Genomic DNA, 20,664 nt, shown 5'->3' on the forward strand with positions numbered 1-20,664 from the left:
GTATAACCGCTTTGTGGTAAAACATATTTGCGCTAGAAAATTGCACTAGAAAAGTTACTGGTAAACCTAAACTAAAATGAGGCTATGAGCTAATGCTAAAATGAACCCTGTGCCCCTTCTGTCTCAATCATCAGTTGGTGAGAAATATGTCGCTCTGGAGACTAACGGTCACAAAGGTGTTACATAACCAAAATAATTTCCACATCCTTTGACCTGAATGAGAACACTCAAGAGTAACACTCATTATTCATGTCATTGTGACCATCAGGTCTCATTGTATCACAAGAATGGATTACAGATGCACATAATTTAAGGAACATTCACAGTGCTAAAAATATAAAGTCTAACTTTGGGTACTTTGAAGCATCTGTGGCGGAAAGAGGAAGGCTTATGTCCAGGATTTGTGGAGCTGCTCTCTGACTTCAGAAGAGGAAGTGATGTGAGTAAGAGATCCTTCCCCTGCTTTTCTCTTTACATTTATTTTTCAAATCCAAACAAGGTCATATTAACAGGAATACACAGTGGATTTCACCCAGCAATCCTCATGCAGAATAGTAACAGAATATTTTCTTAGTATTGTCTTGCCTGATCTTTGTGCAAAGGAGCAAACCTAGACCTTGTGCATTCAGTGTACCCTAAATAATGGTCCCCCTGAACCAGTTTAACCCTAATTGAAATCCCCGTGCATGACGTTGACAACATCCTTGCATCTGTAAACACCATAGAAAATAGGTTAAATGTATACCATTTAGCCATGGAAAGTCCCCTTTCACTGAAATAGAGCATGAGAACTGTTACGCTTGACTGTTGTGATGACTTCCTTAGTGAAGGCTGGCCAGCATCTAAAAGTAGATACAAAGGAAACTCAGATCCTCAGACCCTCTAATACCACTCTGCCTTTGTTGGGTCTGAGAGGAGGTATGGAGATGAGTTGAGGAGTCATAATATCTGCTCTTACTCAAAGGGACATTTTGCTTGCTAGCAGTCCTGGGATAACTATAGTTTTAAATATGCTAAATCCATAGATTAGGGCCTAATTTATTTATTTCAATTGACTGATTTCCTTATGTTAACTGTAACTCAGTAAAATTGTTGGCTGTTGCGTTTATATTTTTATTCAGTATATATATTTTTAATACCTTGCATATAAAATACCTTTCAATATTGTGTTTTTCTGAGAGGTATTCAAAATACTGTCAAAAGTGATTCGTTTTTCTGAGACCTTTATTTGAATATCAAAGGAAATAATTGCCTGTAGTTGATTTTCTATATCTGACTACTGTTGGACTACCTCAACTATTTGAAATGTTGGTGTTTTCTAATAAACTACAAAATACAAACTTACTTTTTCTGCCCAGGTCTGCTTGCTAGACATTACAAGAAATAGTTTTGTTTCTCTAAATGTCTGTCTGTCTCTCGCTCTCTCTCACTTTCACATAACTCCATAGGGCTAGAGACAAGTCAGGTAACCACAGACTGTGTCACAACAATCCATGTTCACTTACAAGAAAGGCACTTCACATTTGTTTTGTCATTTAGCAGACATTCTTATCCAAAGTGACTTTCAGGAGAAATTAGGGTTGTGCTTTGCTCAAGGGCACATCGACAGATGTTTCACCATGCAGGGGCCGTAATAACAGCTGCCAGATGTGGGGAGTCTCAAGAGCCCAGTCACATTCTCACAGACAATGGAATGCTTGTGAGTAGCCCCAACAGGAAGTGAGGTCAGGGCTCTTGACCCCTCCCCTGAGCTAAGTGGGATCTGCAAGGTTGGGGGTTCCTCTCTCCTCTGTGAGGCTTTGCAGTGCACTCTCTCTCAAATGTCTTGTCCCATCATAAACTCCATGACAATGTGCAGTCAGTCCATAATGAGCGCTTGCTAGACATCCAGATTACTCACTGTCCATTCAAACTGCCAACGCTTAAGTGGAGTACGTCACTGACATGGAGGTACGAAAAGAATTGGCGCCTTAGAGGGTAGGTACGCCCACGTGTCGAAGAGCCTCTCTCAGTTTCCAGAGAAACAGAACGTTAACTTTGAGTCTCCTTTTGATTTCTCCCAAATATAGTGTGTTTCTATTCAAGATCACAATTTCCCTGCTTCTGAGAGAACACCTCCCACGCAGCTGGTGGAGGAGGAGAGGTGTAAGGAAGAAAGGTGGGAAGGATGTCTACAGTTGGTGGGTGGGGTTTGCCCAATCACTGCCTGTCTCCTCTTACTATGCAGCTCTATTCACTCTCAACTCACTCACCAACATAGGGAGAGAAAGCAGACAGTTTATGGACTATATGTTTAATCTGTGTGGGTTTCATTACCTAGTTTCATTTGCCACCAAGATGTGTGTAATGTGTCATGTGGTCTCTGGCTGCTGTATACAACAGCATTACATTGATGTCACTCTGTATCACGGTACAGTAGCTAGGCTGGATTTCTGGCTTGATAATGACTGACAGAACATGCCCATACTCACCTCTCCCCTACCTTCTTGATTGACAGCAGACCAATTGCCATGATGTATTGATTAAAGACAAAAACAAGAATGAGTCAACATGAACAACTGCCTCAACGCTTATTTACATGTTTTGCTATGAGCCATATCAAAGTTGAAATGCAAATACATTTCCTTTCCCTAATAGTAAATATGCAACTGTTCAGGGAAGTCAGGAACCAATACACGCAGTCAGTCAGGAAAGCTAAGGCCAGCTTCTTCAGGCAGAAATTTGCATCCAGTAGCTTCAACTCCAAAAAGTTCTGGGACACTGTGAAGTCCATGGAGAACAAGAGCACCTCCTCCCAGCTGCCTACTGCACTGAGGCTAGGTAACATGGTCACCACCGATAAATCCATGATTATCGAAAACTTCAACAAGCATTTCTCAAAGGCTGGCCATGCCTTCCGCCTGGCTACTCCAACCTCGGCCAACAGCTCTGCCCCCCCCCCCGCAGCTACTCGCCCAAGCCTCTCCAGGTTCTCCTTTACCCAAATCCAGATAGCAGATGTTCTGAAAGAGCTGCAACACCTGGACCCGTACAAATCAGCTGGGCTTGACAATCTGGACCCTCTATTTCTGAAACTATCCGCCGCCATTGTCGCAACCCCTATTACCAGCCTGTTCAACCTCTCTTTCATATTGTCTGAGATCCCCAAGGATTGGAAAGCTGCCGCAGTCATCCCCCTCTTCAAAGACCCAAACTGTTACAGACCTATATTCATCCTGCCCTGCCTATCTAAGGTCTTCGAAAGCCAAGTCAACAAACAGGTCACTGACCATCTCGAATCCCACCGTACCTTCTCCGCTGTGCAATCTGGTTTCCGAGCCGGTCACAGGTGCACCTCAGCCACGCTCAAGGTACTAAACGATATCATTACCGCCATCGATAAAAGACAGTACTGTGCAGCCGTCTTCATCGACCTTGCCAAGGCTTTCGACTGTGTCAATCACCATATTCTTATCGGCAGACTCAGTAGCCTCGGTTTTTCGGATGACTGCCTTGCCTGGTTCACCAATTACTTTGCAGACAGAGTTCAGTGTGTCAAATCGGAGGGCATGCTGTCCGGTCTTCTGGCAGTCTCTATGGGGGTGCCACAGGGTTCAATCCTCGGGCCGACTCTTTTCTCTGTATATATCAATGATGTTGCTCTTGCTGCGGGCGATTCCCTGATCCACCTCTACGCAGACGACACCATTCTAAATACTTCCGGCCCGTCCTTGGACACTGTGCTATCTAACCTCCAAACGAGCTTCAATGCCATACAACACTCCTTCCATGGCCTCCAACTGCTCTTAAACGCTAGTAAAACCAAATACATGCTTTTCAACCGTTCGCTGCCTGCACCCTGTTCGCTGCCTGACCAGCATCACCACCCTGGATGGTTCCGACCTTGAATATGTGGACATCTATAAGTACCTAGGTGTCTGGCTAGACTGTAAACTCTCCTTCCAGACTCATATCAAACATCTCCAATCGAAAATCAAATCAAGAGTCGGCTTTCTATTCCGCAACAAAGCCTCCTTCACTCACGCCGCCAAACTTACCCTAGTAAAACTGACTATCCTACCGATCCTCGACTTCGGCGATGTCATCTACAAAATTGCTTCCAACACTCTACTCAGCAAACTGGAAGCAGTTTATCACAGTGCCATCCGTTTTGTCACTAAAGCACCTTATACCACCCACCACTGCGACTTGTATGCTCTAGTCGGCTGGCCCTCGCTACATATTCGTCGCCAGACCCACTGGCTCCAGGTCATCTACAAGTCCATGCTAGGTAAAGCTCCGCCTTATCTCAGTTCACTGGTCACGATGGCAACACCCATCCGTAGCACGCGCTCCAGCAGGTGTATCCCACTGATCATCCCTAAAGCCAACACCTCATTTGGCCGCATTTCGTTCCAGTTCTCTGCTGCCTGTGACTGGAACGAATTGCAAAAATCGCTGAAGTTGGAGACTTTTATCTCCTCACCAACTTCAAACATCTGCTATCTGAGCAGCTAACCGATCGCTGCAGCTGTACATAGTCTATCGGTAAATAGCCCACCCATTTTTACCTACCTCATCCCCATACTGTTTTTATTTATTTACTTTTCTGCTCTTTTGCACACCAATATCTCTACCTGTACATGACCATCTGATCATTTATCACTCCAGTGTTAATCTGCAAAATTGTAATTATTCGCCTACCTCCTCATGCCTTTTGCACACAATGTATATAGACTCCCCTTTTTTCTACTGTGTTATTGACTTGTTAATTGTTTACTCCATGTGTAACTCTGTGTTGTCTAAACACTGCTATGCTTTATCTTGGCCAGGTCGCAGTTGCAAATAAGAACTTGTTCTCAACTAGCCTACCTGGTTAAATAAAGGTGAAATAAAAAAAATAATAAAAAAATAAATAATCTAATTACAAATAATGTACTGATACACTAAAATTCTTCAGTACATGAATAGCCTGTATGCCAGAGACAGTAATTGCAGTACTGTAGTCTGTCAGAAGAGTCCTCGGATCTCAGGCTAGTTTAGATTTGGAGGAGCACTGGACTCACGTTCATCCAGGGAGCGCGAGTGCTCCGGAAGTGAGGTGGTGGAACATTAAGGACGAAAACATCTGGACTTCATTTGTACACTGGACAGAGAAAAACTCCCAATGAAAATGCAATTTGTTATCCTGTAAGTCTAATTAGTGACTATGAATAAAGGTAGAGGGTTTATCTGAACATTATAAGTGAAAACCATTAACCACCAATGGGACTGGTGTTCATATTCTGTAGTAGGACGTTTCGACAGTGGTTCTGAGGAAATATGTGTGTGACCGGCGCGTAATGTGCGCGCGCCTCCCTGTTGTTCCAAAGCCGGCGGAGCTGTTGTTCTCAGAGTTAGAGAAGGAACAACCACACGGGCACTGGGAATAGAGCAACAAAGGAGAAAGTATGAGCCTAACGAAAAGTCTTAGGCATTGTCTTTAAAGTATTTTGTATTGGGAATCATTCAGTCTTCGCAGTATATACTTTTTTTTTGAGGCAGAGTAGTTCCAGCTATGGATTTACCTTTGACCAGACAAGCAACACTGCCCAGTCGTCATCCGAACTTTTGATTGTCCTCATTACCCTCGACCCAGAAGAAGACAGCGCTCACAAATCAGGTGAACTTTTGAAAATGCATTTGATTTGGAGATAGGTAGCCACATGCTACACATTTGTCGACAACAACCACACCGGCCGACTTCGCACATGGGGTAAGTTTCATGTGTAAACCTACCAGCCAAATTGTACAAAAATTGTGTAAACCTACCAGCCAAATTGCCAAATTGTACAATTGTGGCAAGTGTACACTCTACACGTGCAGTTTGTTAGAAAAACAAAGAAACTATCAATCAATGAACAATGTGCAGCGAGTCTGCAACACACGAGGGCGGTTATGAACTTCGCCCACTTTGGGAAGATATAGCCTATTATTTTATATTAACCTACCCAAAGACCTATTGCACGTATTTCGTGGCAACCACTGACGTCTAATCACACAGGATTGTAACCCTAATGATACTAGAATTGGGCAGCATGAATGATTACCAGGATGCAGTCAAACGTGTTGAGAGGTTATCAGTATATAACCTAAAAGGAAACCACACACACATTCTAAGAGAAGCTTATGGGTGTCTTGGGTGATGCCTTATTAGTGTCCCTCAAGGTTGTACTTTAGATGGTTAATCGAACAACCAGAAAATGATCCCTCAGGAAATATGTTGTTTTTATTCTCCGAGAATAACAGATGTTTTGGAACGTTGTGTTTAATGAGTAACATGATATATTAAATATTAACAAGCCACGGTGCCCGCTGCTGGCGGATCCACTACTGCTCAATGTGTATTGTAGTTTGTCGAGGGGGGTGGGGCTGTGGTCCCCTGGCTTTAGCTTCGCATGGGGCTTCTATACGTCTTGTAGCGGTTGCAAGACCCGCTGTGCCCCCCTCGTGTGTTGTCGAGGTCCGCTCATCCGTCACTGTAAAGGGCGCATTGTCCTGAAAGGATGTTTTAATAAAACAAAAGGCTCCATTATACCATCTCACCGGAGCGGAGCTGCTTGGTGGGCGGATCGGGGTCCTCAAGTGCCTGGTGGATTAAACCTCATTTCCATTCTAAAATGTTTTCAAGTGTTCCAAAATGAATTAAGGCTAATATATATATATTTTTAGCAACACTGCTCAGTTTTATCTTAAAAGATAAAGAAACTGTTCATAATTCTATTGTAAAAGCCCTTACCTACTTGCTGCACACTTTCACAAACCATTACATTAGGCTAACCTATTTGTTCTGTCATACTGTACATGCATTATATGCTGAGGTCTTAACTGACTACAAAATCAAATCAAAGTTTATTTGTCACATGCTTTGTAAACAACAGGTTTAGTGGCCCTACTAGCCCTTTCCAACAATGAAGAGAGAAACATTTAAAAATTATAGAAAAAATGTATTACACAAGGAAAAAATACACAATGAGTAATGGTAACTTGGCTATATATACTGGGTACCAGTATGTAGTCGATGTGCAGGGGTACTTAAAAATATATATATTTCACCTTTTATTTAACCAGGTAAGCTAGTTGAGAACAAGTTCTCATTTACAACTGCGACCTGGCCAAGATAAAGCAAAGCAGTGCGACACAAACAACAACACTGAGTTTCACATGGAATAAACAAGCGTACAGTCAATAACACAATAGAAGAAAAATGAGTCTATACAGTGTACAAGGTAATTGAGGTAGATATGTATTATAGGTAGGGGTAAAGTGACTAGGCAACAGGATAGATAATAAAAAGCAGCAGCGTATGTGATGAGTCAAAAGAGAGTGCAAAAAGGTTCAATGTAGATATTTGGTTAACTATTTAGCAGTCCTACGGCTTGGGCGTAGAAGCTGTTCAGGGTTGTTTTGGTTCCTGACTTGGTGCATCGGTACCGCTTGCCGGGCGGTAGCAGAGAGAACAGTCTATGACTTGGGTGGCTGGAGTCTTTGACAGTTTTTAGGGCCTTCCTCTGACACTGCTTGACATTACAGTTCAGCGTGTTGAATATGTGGATTAAGATGTGTGGAACAAGATGTGTCATAATTGTCTGGGTTGTGTGGATTTAGGTGACTGCGGTGATGTCTGTTATGGTGTGTTTATGACCCATTCTGCACCCTGGCCAGGATGAATGAAATAGTGTTTGTTAGGAGCACAGTTTTGGGTCAAATTGACAATGAAAAGCATAAACGCACCCTGCACGTTTCTGCTCTTTGAAAGAACAGCATTATGCTGTTATATTATACACCTTACAGACACACCCACACAGAATGAGGGTGTCGGTAATCTATTCATGGATAAGAGAAACACAGAGATAAGCGGATAAGGAGGAGGAACTAGTGTTTTATTACCCTGATAAAAACACCCATTCATCATTCTCTCTCTCTCTCTCTCTCTCTCCTAAGCTCACTCTCTTCAGTGTGCTGGTCATTAAACATCTCTAAAATGTTAAAAGCTCCTGATGACATCAGCTCATGCTTAACCAATGGCAACAGAGCGCTAAACTAACTGAATGCTTAGATGCACATGGGAACCACGACAGACAAAAAAACACCAAATAAAGACAAGCAAACATTTCTCCATGATAACATAATTTGAGAGGGGTGGTGGGTGGGAGAAGGACATACACTGAGTGTACAAAACATTAAGAACACCTGCTCTTTCCATGACTTAGACTGACCAGGTGAATCCAGGTGAATGCTTATTGATGTCTCTTGTTAAATTCACTTCAATCAGTGTAGATGAAGGGGAGAAGACAGGTTAAAGATAGATTTTTAAGCCTTGAGACAATTGAGACATGGATTGTGTGTGTGCCATTCAGAGGGTGAATGGGCAAGACAGATTTAAGTGCTTTTGAACAAGGTAATGTAGTAGGTGCCAGGCACACTGGTTTGTGTCAAGAACTGAAATGCTGCTGGGTTTTTCACGCTCAACAGTTTCCTGTGTGTATCAAGAATGGTCCCCCACCCAAAGGACATCCTGCTAAGCATTGGAGTCATTGGAAGCATTGGAGTCAACATGGGCCATCATCCCTGTGGAATGCTTTTGACACCTTGTAGAGTCCATGCCTGACAAATCGAGGCTGTTCTGAGTGTAAAGGGGGGAGGTGTTCATAATGTTTGGTGTTTTCAGTGTATGTAGGTGGAGAACAATATCAGGCGTGAGATGGGGATGTTGTGGGAGTGCTGTGGGTTGTTTCGGGTGTGGATGGGATGCCTGTGCTACCGGGGGGGGGGACGACGACAGGCTGGAGATAGATATAACCTGATCCAGGCGACTGGCCATCTGCTTTGGGACCATGTGACCTCACGGCTCATTACACTAGAACAAAACCCGCCACGCCGCTGCCACAACTGACCTCTGGCAACCCTCTTCACACACGTTCACTTCACACACACTCATCTCTGGCCCAAGTGACAGAGTCCTGGAGTGCTGCTGTTAACAGCTCCAACACACCAACAGTCAACCATCCACACAGTGTAACCAGGCAGACATGACAGCAGCATCCACACAGTGTAACCAGGCAGACATGACAGCAGCAACCACACAGTGTAACCAGGCAGACATGACAGCAGCAACCACACAGTGTAACCAGGCAGACATGACAGCAGCATCCACACAGTGTAACCAGGCAGACATGACAGCAGCATCCACACAGTGTAACCAGGCAGACATGACAGCAGCATCCACACAGTGTAACCAGGCAGACATGACAGCAGCAACCACACAGTGTAACCAGGCAGACATGACAGCAGCATCCACACAGTGTAACCAGGCAGACATGACAGCAGCATCCACACAGTGTAACCAGGCAGACATGACAGCAGCATCCACACAGTGTAACCAGGCAGACTTACTGTTAAAGACAAAAAAAAGGATTTAAAGGGATTCATTGTATCTCATGCTCTGGCTCTGACACATGTTTTTGGGTTTAGCAGTCCGTATAGAGTGAATCTAAACTCCATGATGTCAGACTGCTCTCTGGTTAAATCCAGCAGATCATGACATCATCATGTTGGGGTCAGGAGGTCTCTGGGTGCTGTTACCCACCCTGGCTCCTTCCTTGCTCAGTCACCAGTTTATCCCTCATGAACTGAACCCCCCCATGGGCCCTAGAGTCACCAAAGCCTACTGAATGGAGGAAGACTGCGAGGAGAAGTAGCGCGTGAGAAATGCAAGTCAAATCAATGGACAAATAAATAAACCAATGTAGAAAGTAAACGGATGGATAAATAAATTGATGATAATTCAGCAGTGGGAACTGGATGTGTGGGATTATTTCTTGGCCAGGTCGGAAGCCGGGTCACATGGGGGTTGAAGTCGGAGGGAGATGTGGGTGGGGTCGTCCCTAAAGGATGCTCATGTTTCAGCTCCAATCCTGGGAGAGCGAGGCCACTAATACGAGCAGTGAGAAGTCTTTTTCCTTAGGGACGCTGAAGGCTCTTGTTGTCTACTACACACAGCCACTTTACTTTAGTCAGTCATTTCAGAAAGGAGTACGGACAGCGGAAAGATCAGAGAAGGGAACAACGGGTGCAACAACGTTCTAGCTTGTACAGACAGGGTTAAAAGGAAACAGTCACGTGTCAATCCCCTACTTACAGATAAGAGCTGCAGCACTGACTAACAATGTATCCTACAACCAATGTGTGTAATGCCTTTACATGGGTGGATCCCCAAATAAATGTATCCTACAACCAATGTGTGTAATGCCTTTACATGGGTGGATCCCCAAATAGATGTATCCTACAACCAATGTGTGTAATGCCTTTACATGGGTGGATCCCCAAATAGATGTATCCTACAACCAATGTGTGTAATGCCTTTACATGGGTGGATCCCCAAATAAATGTATCCTACAACCAATGTGTGTAATGCCTTTACATGGGTGGATCCCCAAATAAATGTATCCTACAACCAATGTGTGTAATGCCTTTACATGGGTGGATCCCCAAATAGATGTATAAAGTGATCAAAACAAATGTAGTTAGTGCTACAATATTCTAGACTAAAGGATAAGTAGCATATCATTTATAAATGAGTGCATGCTCTTCTCCTTCGGGAAAACATCAGCTGACTCAAAGGGGGTGTGGCGGGTATTAAAACACTTCTGCGCTACCTGCCGTGAGGATCAGTGGAGGCTGCTGAGGGGAGGACGGCTCATAATAATGGCTGGAACGGAGTGACTGGAATGGAAACCATGTGTTTGATGTATTTGAGATCATTCCCCTCCAGCCATTACCACAATTCCGTCGATCCCAATTAAGGTGCCACCAACCTCCTGTGGTGTGGATACTCTTGTGCATCCTCTGTCGAAGTTGGTAATCGAGGGGGGGAGCAACCTCCTTCGTTCGCCTACTAACGAATTAACACTCGACCACTTATCGGTTTTAACGGGTCACGGAGGAGAGAGGAAGGAGAAGTCAATGAGAGGACGGTCTTTTGCCCAAATGAGAATCTCCGCTAGCATGAAAAACACTTTTCCTGGGTGTGGCAGCTGTAGAAAAATAAGTGCCTTCTGTTCGCAGGCTGCAGAAGTACAAGCTGCAACAAACAGCTGACAGCATGTAGCTTTCTGATACACAGCCAAGAACTGGGAGTGTCTCCGTTCAGGAAATATATGGCCTGCTCTGCTTTTTTCCCATTCCCAACATCTTACACACATACACAGACACATGAAACTATTTCCAAACGTAATCTGTCTAACACACCCGGACTCACTGTCAGACGTGATCTCAGGAATACTTTATAAATATTTAGTTGAGCAGACATTTGGAGGAGGGAAAGGTTTGGGGTATTTCAGTCCAGGATGATGTTTAAATTCCTTACCCAAATCTAACAGCTTTAAAAGGTCCTGTTACATATCCCGTCTTCTCTAGTCACTGAACCATAAACGTATCCATGGCTACGCACCCTAATACCCTCACCAACGTACCAGCATGCCTGACATATCATTAAAGGGATTTGGTTCAAATCATCCTGCACAGTTGTGATAGAGGCATGTCTGTATCATACAGTATTTTTAACTTCACTGTGGACCACCCATAGACTGGCAGAAACTTTCTGCCAGTCTAAGTAATTAGGCTAAGAAAGGTTATTGGATTGCAATATTGGATATTTCATCCATGGCACATGAAACAATAACAAACCACCTCAACATTTACATTTTGGTTTTGTGGCTTTCGAAGAAGGCGACAACACTTTGAGAACTGTACAGTGTACGAATACTGTGATTTACGGTAGGGAGGGAGTGGAATGAGCTCCGCTCTCCTGCTACAGCTGTATGGTTAATCAATGTGGTCAGATTGTGGTTTCCTGGTGTCTGGTCAATCCCAGTCAATGGTCATGTTTCAGTGATGTTGGAGCAGGTACACATGGAGATGTGTGGTTTGGAACCCCACCCCCACCCACATCCCTCCATTCTGGCAGCCATTGTTATTCTGAGCTGGCTTTGTTTGTGCAGCTGGAAGAAAAGCTGTGCTTCTTCAACCCCCCCCCCACACACATGGAGAAGGAGGGAGACAAGGAGTTGGAGTCAGGCCTTTCAGGATTGTTCAAGTGGGAGAAGCTCAGATTAAAGTTCTTAGAGCAGTGTTTGACTCGCTGACTGAGACTTCGAACTCTGAAAGAAGGTCTGTTCCATGAACAACGTATTGGCGATACATCTCTAATGTGTGATTATGAATAAAGATGGATGTGGCAGACTGACAGACTCTGTATTGGCTGGCCTACTTCCTCTCATTAACTGACTGACATACTGAAATGGGATTTTAAGTGAACTACACTAAGAAAAACACCACGAGTAACTGAACTGGAGTGAGGTCATGCAGCAGTTCAGAATGCTTTATAGGAGTTGGCAGATCAATTTGAAATGGACGATGTTTGTCTCAACCAAACGTGACAACAGGTCAAATGTTGTAACTCTTGTGAGATCGTCTCTCTGCTCCCGGTCAAAGTCAAGTAGCCGTTCTCTCACTGCCCTCGAAACCATACCCCCACAGCATGGCAGAGTACTTTCAGACCTGCTCACTATTAATATTATAGCATACATACACAAATATACAACTGTTCCGTCAAGGTACTTTTAGAGAGGTCGCTAAGACGCGCGATGCCCCACTTCCATCAACACGTCTCCAACGCCACGAGGGGAGAAAGTCATAGACCACTGCTATTTTACCCATAAGCAAGCATACAATATCCTCCAAATCAGATCATGACTCCGTACTGAGACTCCACCGATTTAACGTTGACGAGTTTACCACCTCCGTCAATGACTTCATTAGAAAATGCATCAGCAACGTTGTACCCACGGTCAGGGTTCGCTACTTCCTCAATCAAAAGCCCTGGATTAGCACTGAGGTTGGCGCTAAACTAAAGAGCATGGCTACCGCACACAGAGCTATCGCAGACAACCCTGCCATCCAGGACCTCTATGTTAGGCAGTGTGAAAGAAGGCCCGGAAAGTCATCAAAAACCCCAACTGCCGAAGCCATAGACAATTTTCTCAGCTGCCGCGCTCGGCATGAGGTACCAGTGTATCAAGTCTGACACCAACAGGCTCTTGAACAGCTTCCATGCCCAAGCAATACGACTGACAAATAGCTAACCAAATAGCTACACAGACTTTAACTTGTATCTTTATTTACCTTTTATTTCAGTATTTGCACTGTCTATGCACACTCACAGGGCCCTACACACTCACAGGGCCCTACACACTCACACCCACTGTCACTCCAACACACACACAAACACTCGCTCCATCATTCGCTCACTCACACATAATATGCACATTCATTTATACGGACTCTGCACACCCACTCACATGCAAGCTGCTGCTACTCTGTTTATCTTTATTTCATATCCTGTTGTCCAGTCACTTTATCCCCATACATATCTACCTCCATCACTCCAGTATCCCTGCACCTGTAAATATGGTATTGGAACTGACTTTTTAAATATTTGCCTTATATAGTATGCCTACTTTCTTACGTTATTTACGTTATTGTGTATATCATATATATTATTCTTCTAATATTAAATTGTTATGGATTATTGCATTGTTGGGCTTTGAGTTAGCAAGAAAGGCATTTCTCTGTACTTGTGCATGTGACTTGAAACTGAACCTCTTGGGTTGTTTCCGTACAGCTCACTCTGCCTCTGTATGTGGTCTGCTTTTACCATGTACTGTAACTGTATGTGTCCAGTCTCAGGGGGGATTGGTGCTCTTATATGTCAGTGCTCGGGAGGTCTATGGATGTCGAAATATACTCGTTGTTTTTCATGAGACACATTGGCTAGCTCTTGATAGTTTTTTCTAAAGAAAATGTCATCCTGTCTAAAACTTTGTTGAATGTTCGTAGAGCGTGTTCTCTCACTAGGCAACCATGTATTTTTCTGACAGCAAAGCTCTGAATACAGGTATGTATTAATAAAATATGGAAGGCTTCAATGCAGCATCTAAAACAGAATCTAAAAGCAATCAGAACTGCGTTGTCCCCCTCTGTTCGGCCCTATAGATGCTACCATATTTTTTTACACACTTCTCATCTCTTTCATTGGCACCATCCCCCTCTCCTCTATTGTGGCCTCCCAGCTCTCTGTCCCGTGACAGTCTGCTGTTATTGATGCATAGAAAGATCACAGGAACATCAGAGGAACAAGCATGCAGTTTGTCGTGTCACAGTCACTGCCTGCACCCTCACCACCAATTTGTGTACACACACACAACTAATATTGCACACACATAGAGATGTGTCAAAGCATTTGGAATCTGCTTCTATAGTGCTTACATGCATACATGCACGATCACATGCATGCTGTGCACATTGATGCTGTGCGCTATCCCAAACCCTCATTACACACCGTATCCTAGCCAGGCAATAGAATAGAACCGGAGTAGGGTTGGAGTCCAAGTTTGAGCATCAGGTCAGAATAGGAGCTTGGACAAAGAAAAGGTGAATGTGCATTCAAAGCCTATTCGTTTAGGAGTACCTGACTGTGTTAAACAACAACACAGAGATGTGAGAATAGCAGCGCTGCTGAAACCTGAAACAAGCACACCTCATCCTCCCTTGAGCTCAGCTGTTAGTTCCATATCTGACCCATAATGGAACACCTTGTTCCAAACTGAAGGGTTCTGACCTAGACCAACCGGTTATGTTCAGGTCCAACAGAAGAACAGAGCTCCTTGCCCCCCTCCCACTGCTCTGAGCGAGCCAGGATACTGGTTCGAGACTGACTTGGCCTGCTGTAACTCTACGGAGCCTTGCGCTCACATTCTTTTCAGTTTCAGAGCTGGATGGAGGCAAGCATGCCTCCGGGCTGAGTGTAAATATTCCGAGCCTTGCCTCTGTGGTTTACCAGTAATGTGACTAGTGTGTACGTGTCTTAGTGCCGTGAGAACATTAGCCTACTGTTATCTTTTACTACCACGCTTCCTTTGTGACACTAACCACGTTTACCTCCACAGTTTTTATGCAAGTAAAGTCATACCTTTAATAAAAAATAAATCACGACAGCTATGATGGAAACAAAGTGTAGGTACAATTTTTAAATGCAGACAGATACTTTTGTGTCTGTAAAATGTATTATGCAAGAAATGGAGGTGGAAACACCTTTTTATGTGCAAATATTGATATAATAACCATCATATCAAAGTAAACTTGGAGTCACGCAATGATATGTGTGTGGTCCTCCCACTACGACTCAGGAAACCATGCAGTTTATTAAGCTACAGATGAAATAAGTTGTGATGAACTTCACAGGGTGGAGCTTGATGCTCCTTTCCAATAACTGTTTGGGGTCTTATTCTGGTGACATGATGATCGATGCTTGACCACCGTTTGACAAATACAAATATTCTGGCTCTTATCCATAATAATCTCATCATGTAGACTAGCCTACCCTCACTGTATCTGTGAGTCCACGTGCCAAGACTAGAGTAGGAACATGTGCTATTTAACAAAACATTTTGTGACAACACTATTGGGAGAGTTGAATTTAATGGAAATCCATTAAACTTTTTAGATATTTATTTGGTACAAGCAAAAAACAATGTCATCGCACGGATTCTTTTGATTGAAACACACTACTGGTGAGGAAATTCACATATATTTTCTTTGTGCTGATGTTAGTCTATTCACATACAAATCTGTCGCCAACTGGATGGAAACCTAGTTACTGTGATCTCTTGAGCGACGTATAACTGCTCAGGTTGTTGCGAACCTTTCGTGTGAAATGAGTGTTGAAATGATGTGGTGTGAAGACGGCTCAGGGTGTCATGATGAGCCTCAAACCAGAGAGTGGTTGGTTCCTTTTATATGGAGTCATGAGGCCTTAATACGGAACTGTAAGAACATGTCTGCTCCAGATGTGTTCTAAGTCAGCTCTTTGTGCCCTTGTGCTTTGATCTCTGTGGTAAGTGTAAAGTATACCAGAGGAGGAGGGGGAACACGGAGAGAGGGAAAGGTGGTCCCTTTAAATCAGGACGCCGGATGAAAGAGAAATATGCAGAATAGTGCGACGTAAGAATATGAATAATTTGTCAGTGTGCCCCGTGGGGCGGGTTGACAGGAACGGTTTGAGGGTGAATGTTTTACGGTAATTGCCTCAAAGGCGCCACCCCCTCTCATGCATTGCCCCTCCCGTTTGGGTAGAGGCAATGCTGCACGATGCCCTTCTTCAGTTGTCCCTCTCAAGTGGAAGGAGAGGGGGCACATATCCATCCATTGAAAGTAAACATTGCTTCTTGACCGAACTGTGCAGACAGAAACTAGACCCCCAAAAGAGGCTGTGCTCTAACTGTCATCTGCTGATGAGGGGAAGGTCAATCCCTAATTACAAGATTACCTATCATTCAGTGTTTATTTATTTGTACACTTCCTCGATAATCTGCCAGCTTCAGCAAGATTTTAACAAATCCCCACACCAATACGACAAGCGGGAGAGGAAGACATTCTGTCTTTGACGCTAAAAACAGTGTGCCTTCCAGGGAAGAAGTTAGCATCTCTGCAAATTAGAGTTCTGTAACAAAAAAACAGAAGTAGATGTCTAGTCACAGTATGTAAGAAAATATATTTCTGTTATTTTTTTCTGCATCAGTAGAAGTTATCTGACTCTGTACTACTATAGCTATGCAGTGATAACGCATGAATGTAAGTATTCAATGATCATTACTGGACTAATGTTTCACTATAACTATTCTAAACAATACGTCCGAGTGAAGAGCCAGAGAAATGTGTTTGTCTCGGACATGGTTTGGTAAGTTTACACAAAGCAAGCTACAAAGACGTTTTTCCACCATATGGAATTCCTCTTAAAGCTTAACACTGAGATATTGCAGGCTTCCATCTCATATCACTGGTCCGTCCGGCCTCTCTACAGTACAAGTCACAGAGCGACACAGAAACAGCCTCTCTTCCTCTCGCCTCTGTTTTTTGTTTCATTTAGCTGCCTGGCGGTCATATGAACAGTGCAAGTCTCTCAATGACAGCGTCTCTCTTGAGTCTGAGTTTCACTCCCCCACAATCAGTCAGTCCACGCTGTAGCCAGCTCCACAAAGCCAGGTGCTACAGAACTGTATGTCAAAGGTCAAATCTAAGACAGACCAAGTGATTCACTCTCCAGTCCAAAGTCTGCTCGTGGAGATTTCACCATAGCCATTTCCTTTGTTTAGGAAATTGAGCTCTAAACAGTTGTGAATATCAGTGTCAAAGTGGTATGCATATAGATAAGATTATGTTGGTGTGTCTGTGTGAGTGATAATATTTTTCTTTTTGCATTTTGCAGGTGTCTGTGTGTATCTCTGTGTCTGGTCCACGAGCACGCGTGTGTTGTTGTGTGGCTTGTTGTGTGGCGTTTCAGTGTTTGTCAACAATCTCCCCAAGGAGAAGTGGGTGTGGAGTCAGGCGCAGGAGAAAGCACATTTTATTAACAAGTCCAAAGAACAGGAAACAGGACTACAACAGTAGCCTCAAAACAACCGGACCCCGTCCAGGAAAAAAACACCTGTTCAACAGAACACAAGAAAACGCAACCCAAACTAAATACCAGCAAACGTAACAATCCCGCACAAAACCCAGAGGGTATGGCGAGATAAAATACCCCCCTAATTACCCTAAATCAAACACAGGTGAAACACAAGACGGACACAACCAAATGAAAAGGAAAAAGGATTTGGTGGCAGCTAGAAGACCGGCGACGCCGAGCACCGCCCGAACAGGGAGAGGAGCCACCTTCGGTGGATGTCGTGTGTGTTGCTATTTGTGTTTTTTTTTTTTCCTGGTGTGGGTTTCAGCCCTGGCTGCATGGCAGTGCCGTTGTGGGTGTTATCAGCCTGCCTGTCAACACTGAGCCATTTAGAGGAGATAACACCAGGCAGGAAGAAGGCCAGGGGAGGATCACTGCTCTCTCTCTTTCTCTCTCTCTCACAGATCATCATTGAAACCACCACCACCACCACCACCAACTGACTGCATGACTGTTGCCCTGAAGACTTACCCTGGGTTAATGTAGCAGTTAGTGTTATTTCATTTACGCCTCACAATTGGGTTGTTAATGTTGTATGTATTTTCCCTATGGGAAAACACCCCGAGATAAAACCTCTTCTGTTTGTGACTGCAGATGGAACTCAAAGACCTATCTATCTATACAGTGACCGCGGTTAGGGTTTAGGATGAGTGCTGCTCGTGTCTCTTCTGTTCTGTGACCACTCACCTAGCTGAGTTTTTAAAGTCACTTTATTTGGCCCATCTGTACATGCTCTACAGAGGATCATACTATCTGTTGATAAGCAACTGCTTGCTAGTGTTAGCTAGGATAAGTGTTAAGGTTAGGGTTAAAGCTAGGGTTAGTAGCTAGTTAGTTAGTTGAAATGTTGCTGATAGTCTGTAGAGCATCTACAGATAGACTATTCAAATAGTGTTTCTGCCCCTGGTCCTGCTGGTTTTGTGAACTTGAATGCTCTGCTTCTGCCTTGCCCTGGGAACGGACTGAGGGCAATCAATGCTGCAGTGATGGCTGTGAAATCACATCATGTCATGGATGGAGCCCTGGGGCTCAGGGATGTGGAGAGAGAGCAGAGACACACTGCTGCCACCTGCTATCACCAGCAAATTCAGTCCCACTACTTCCTGACTGTGAAGCTAAGCTCAGTGTGTGGCTAACTGGCTGGGGCTGTTTAGTCAGTGGGCTGTAGAGGGCTTGTCCTTCCCTGCCCGTTTCCACTATGTAATGACTTGTAGCTATAGAAGAGAGTGTAGCTGGTGTCTGTGTGTAAAGTAGAGACCGGGGGGGTGTCATCTGATTTGGAAAACGCTGTCTGGTAAAGGGTGATATACAAGTGTCACTTATCGTCTGTAGAGCATCTACAGATTTGTATGCAAATAGTTTGTGTGCATATGAATGCCCATTATTTTGGAATGAGATGTTTGACAAGCAGGTGTCCACATAATTTTGATCATGTAGTGTACATGATCTAAGTGTGTTAGTTGGTATTCAGCAGTCATAAAATGGGCCTTATTTACATTGAAGAGCAACTCAAATATGTGACTTTCAGCTCTGCAGAGATGAGATAATGACTTACAATGAAATAATTTAGTCATCAAATAGGCCTAAAACAAAACTCCTGCGTTGTCTTGGCTGTGTGCTTAGGATCGTTGTCCTGTTGGAAGGTGAAATATTGAAATAAAGTCATGTGAATAAATGATGGTTAATAAGTGATAAGCAGTAATGGACAGTCACTACCGTCGTGGGACTTTATTTAGTTTTATTCTCTGTTACAGCATTCAACCCACATAATGCTTTGTGCATTTTAATGTTGTGTCTTTTTAAACTGTGATTTATTTTTGTGTTATCTAACTGAAACTAAACCGACCTCAGCGTAGCTCTCTCCAATCCGATAAAACGTTTGTCTGTCTGACAGGAAGAGGTTTTGAGTGAGTTGTGTTTTTAGTCTCTGCGACTGTAGACTTCGCGATTTATAGATCCATACCATAGTGTGTTTGTGTGCATCTATTATAGATCTATAATGGGTCAACAGAAACCACGTCATGGCAGTACTTGCTGTAGATACTATGTATGATGTACAGTAGCTTCCAAACGTTGTTAGGTTACAGTTAAAATTGATTTGATGAGGGGAAAACATGTTTTATTTTATCTACATACAATACCCCATAATGACAAAGCAAAACAAGTTTAGACATTTTTGCTATTTTATTAAAAATAAAAAACTGATAACATTTATAAGTATTCAGACCCTTTACTCAGTACTTTTGTTGAAGCACCTTTGGCAGCGATTACAGACTCGATTTGTCTTGGGTATGATGCTACAAGCTTGGCACACCTGTATTTATTTTCTGCAGATCCTCTCAAGCTCTGTCAGGTTGGAAGGGGAGCGTCACTGCACAGCTATTTTTAGGTTTCTCCAGAGATGTTCCGTCAGGTTTATGTCCGGGATTTGGCTGGTTCACTTAAGGACATTCTGAGACTTGTCCCGAAGCCACTCCTGCGTTGTCTTGGCTGTGTGCTTAGGGTCGTTGTCCTGTTGGAAGGTGAACCTTCGCTTCAGTCTAAGGTCCCGAGCACTCTGGAGCAGGTTTTCATCAAGGATCTCTCTGTACTTTGCTCAGTTCATCATTTCCTCGATCCTGACTAGTCTCCCAGTCCTGCCGCTAAAAAACATCCCCACATCATGCCCCACCACCATGCTTCACCGTAGGGATGGTTTCAGGTTTCCACCAGACGTGACGCTTAGCATTTAGGCCAAATAGTTTAATATTGGTTTCATCAGACCAGAGATTCTTGTTTCTCATGGTCTGAGAGTCTTCAGGTGCCTTTTGTCAAACTCCAAGCGGGCTGCCGTGTGAGGAGTGGCTTCAATCTGGTTACTCTAACATAAAGGCCTGATTGGTGGAAATGCTGCAGAGATGGGAGAACCTTCCAGAAGGACAACCATCTCCACAGATGAACTCTAGAGCTCTTTCAGAGTGACCATCAGGTTCTTGGTCACCTCCCTGACCAAGGCCTTTCTCCCCCGATTGCTCAGGAAGGTTCCAAACTTCTTCCTTTGATGGAGGCCACTGTGTTCTTGGGGACCTTCAATGCTGTAT

General features: G+C 43.8%; 1 protein-coding gene across 3 annotated transcripts in view; it reads left to right on the top strand.

The window, feature by feature from the left end:
• Positions 1–415: 415 nt before the first annotated feature.
• The window catches only part of LOC112259195 (sphingosine 1-phosphate receptor 2-like), a 29,818-nt gene continuing 9,569 nt past the window's right edge, over positions 416–20,664 (top strand). Inside the window, exon 1 of one of the 3 annotated variants that reach the window (XM_042327481.1) lies at positions 416–439. The gene's annotated coding sequence lies outside the window, so the exon portion shown is untranslated. Of the gene's footprint in view, positions 440–5,067; positions 5,735–20,664 lie in introns of those variants that run through there. The other 2 variants (XM_042327478.1, XM_042327479.1) reach the window with 2 other exon arrangements.

This window comes from Oncorhynchus tshawytscha, linkage group LG09 (assembly GCF_018296145.1).
Source record: "Oncorhynchus tshawytscha isolate Ot180627B linkage group LG09, Otsh_v2.0, whole genome shotgun sequence".
Classification (NCBI taxonomy): domain Eukaryota; kingdom Metazoa; phylum Chordata; class Actinopteri; order Salmoniformes; family Salmonidae; genus Oncorhynchus; species Oncorhynchus tshawytscha.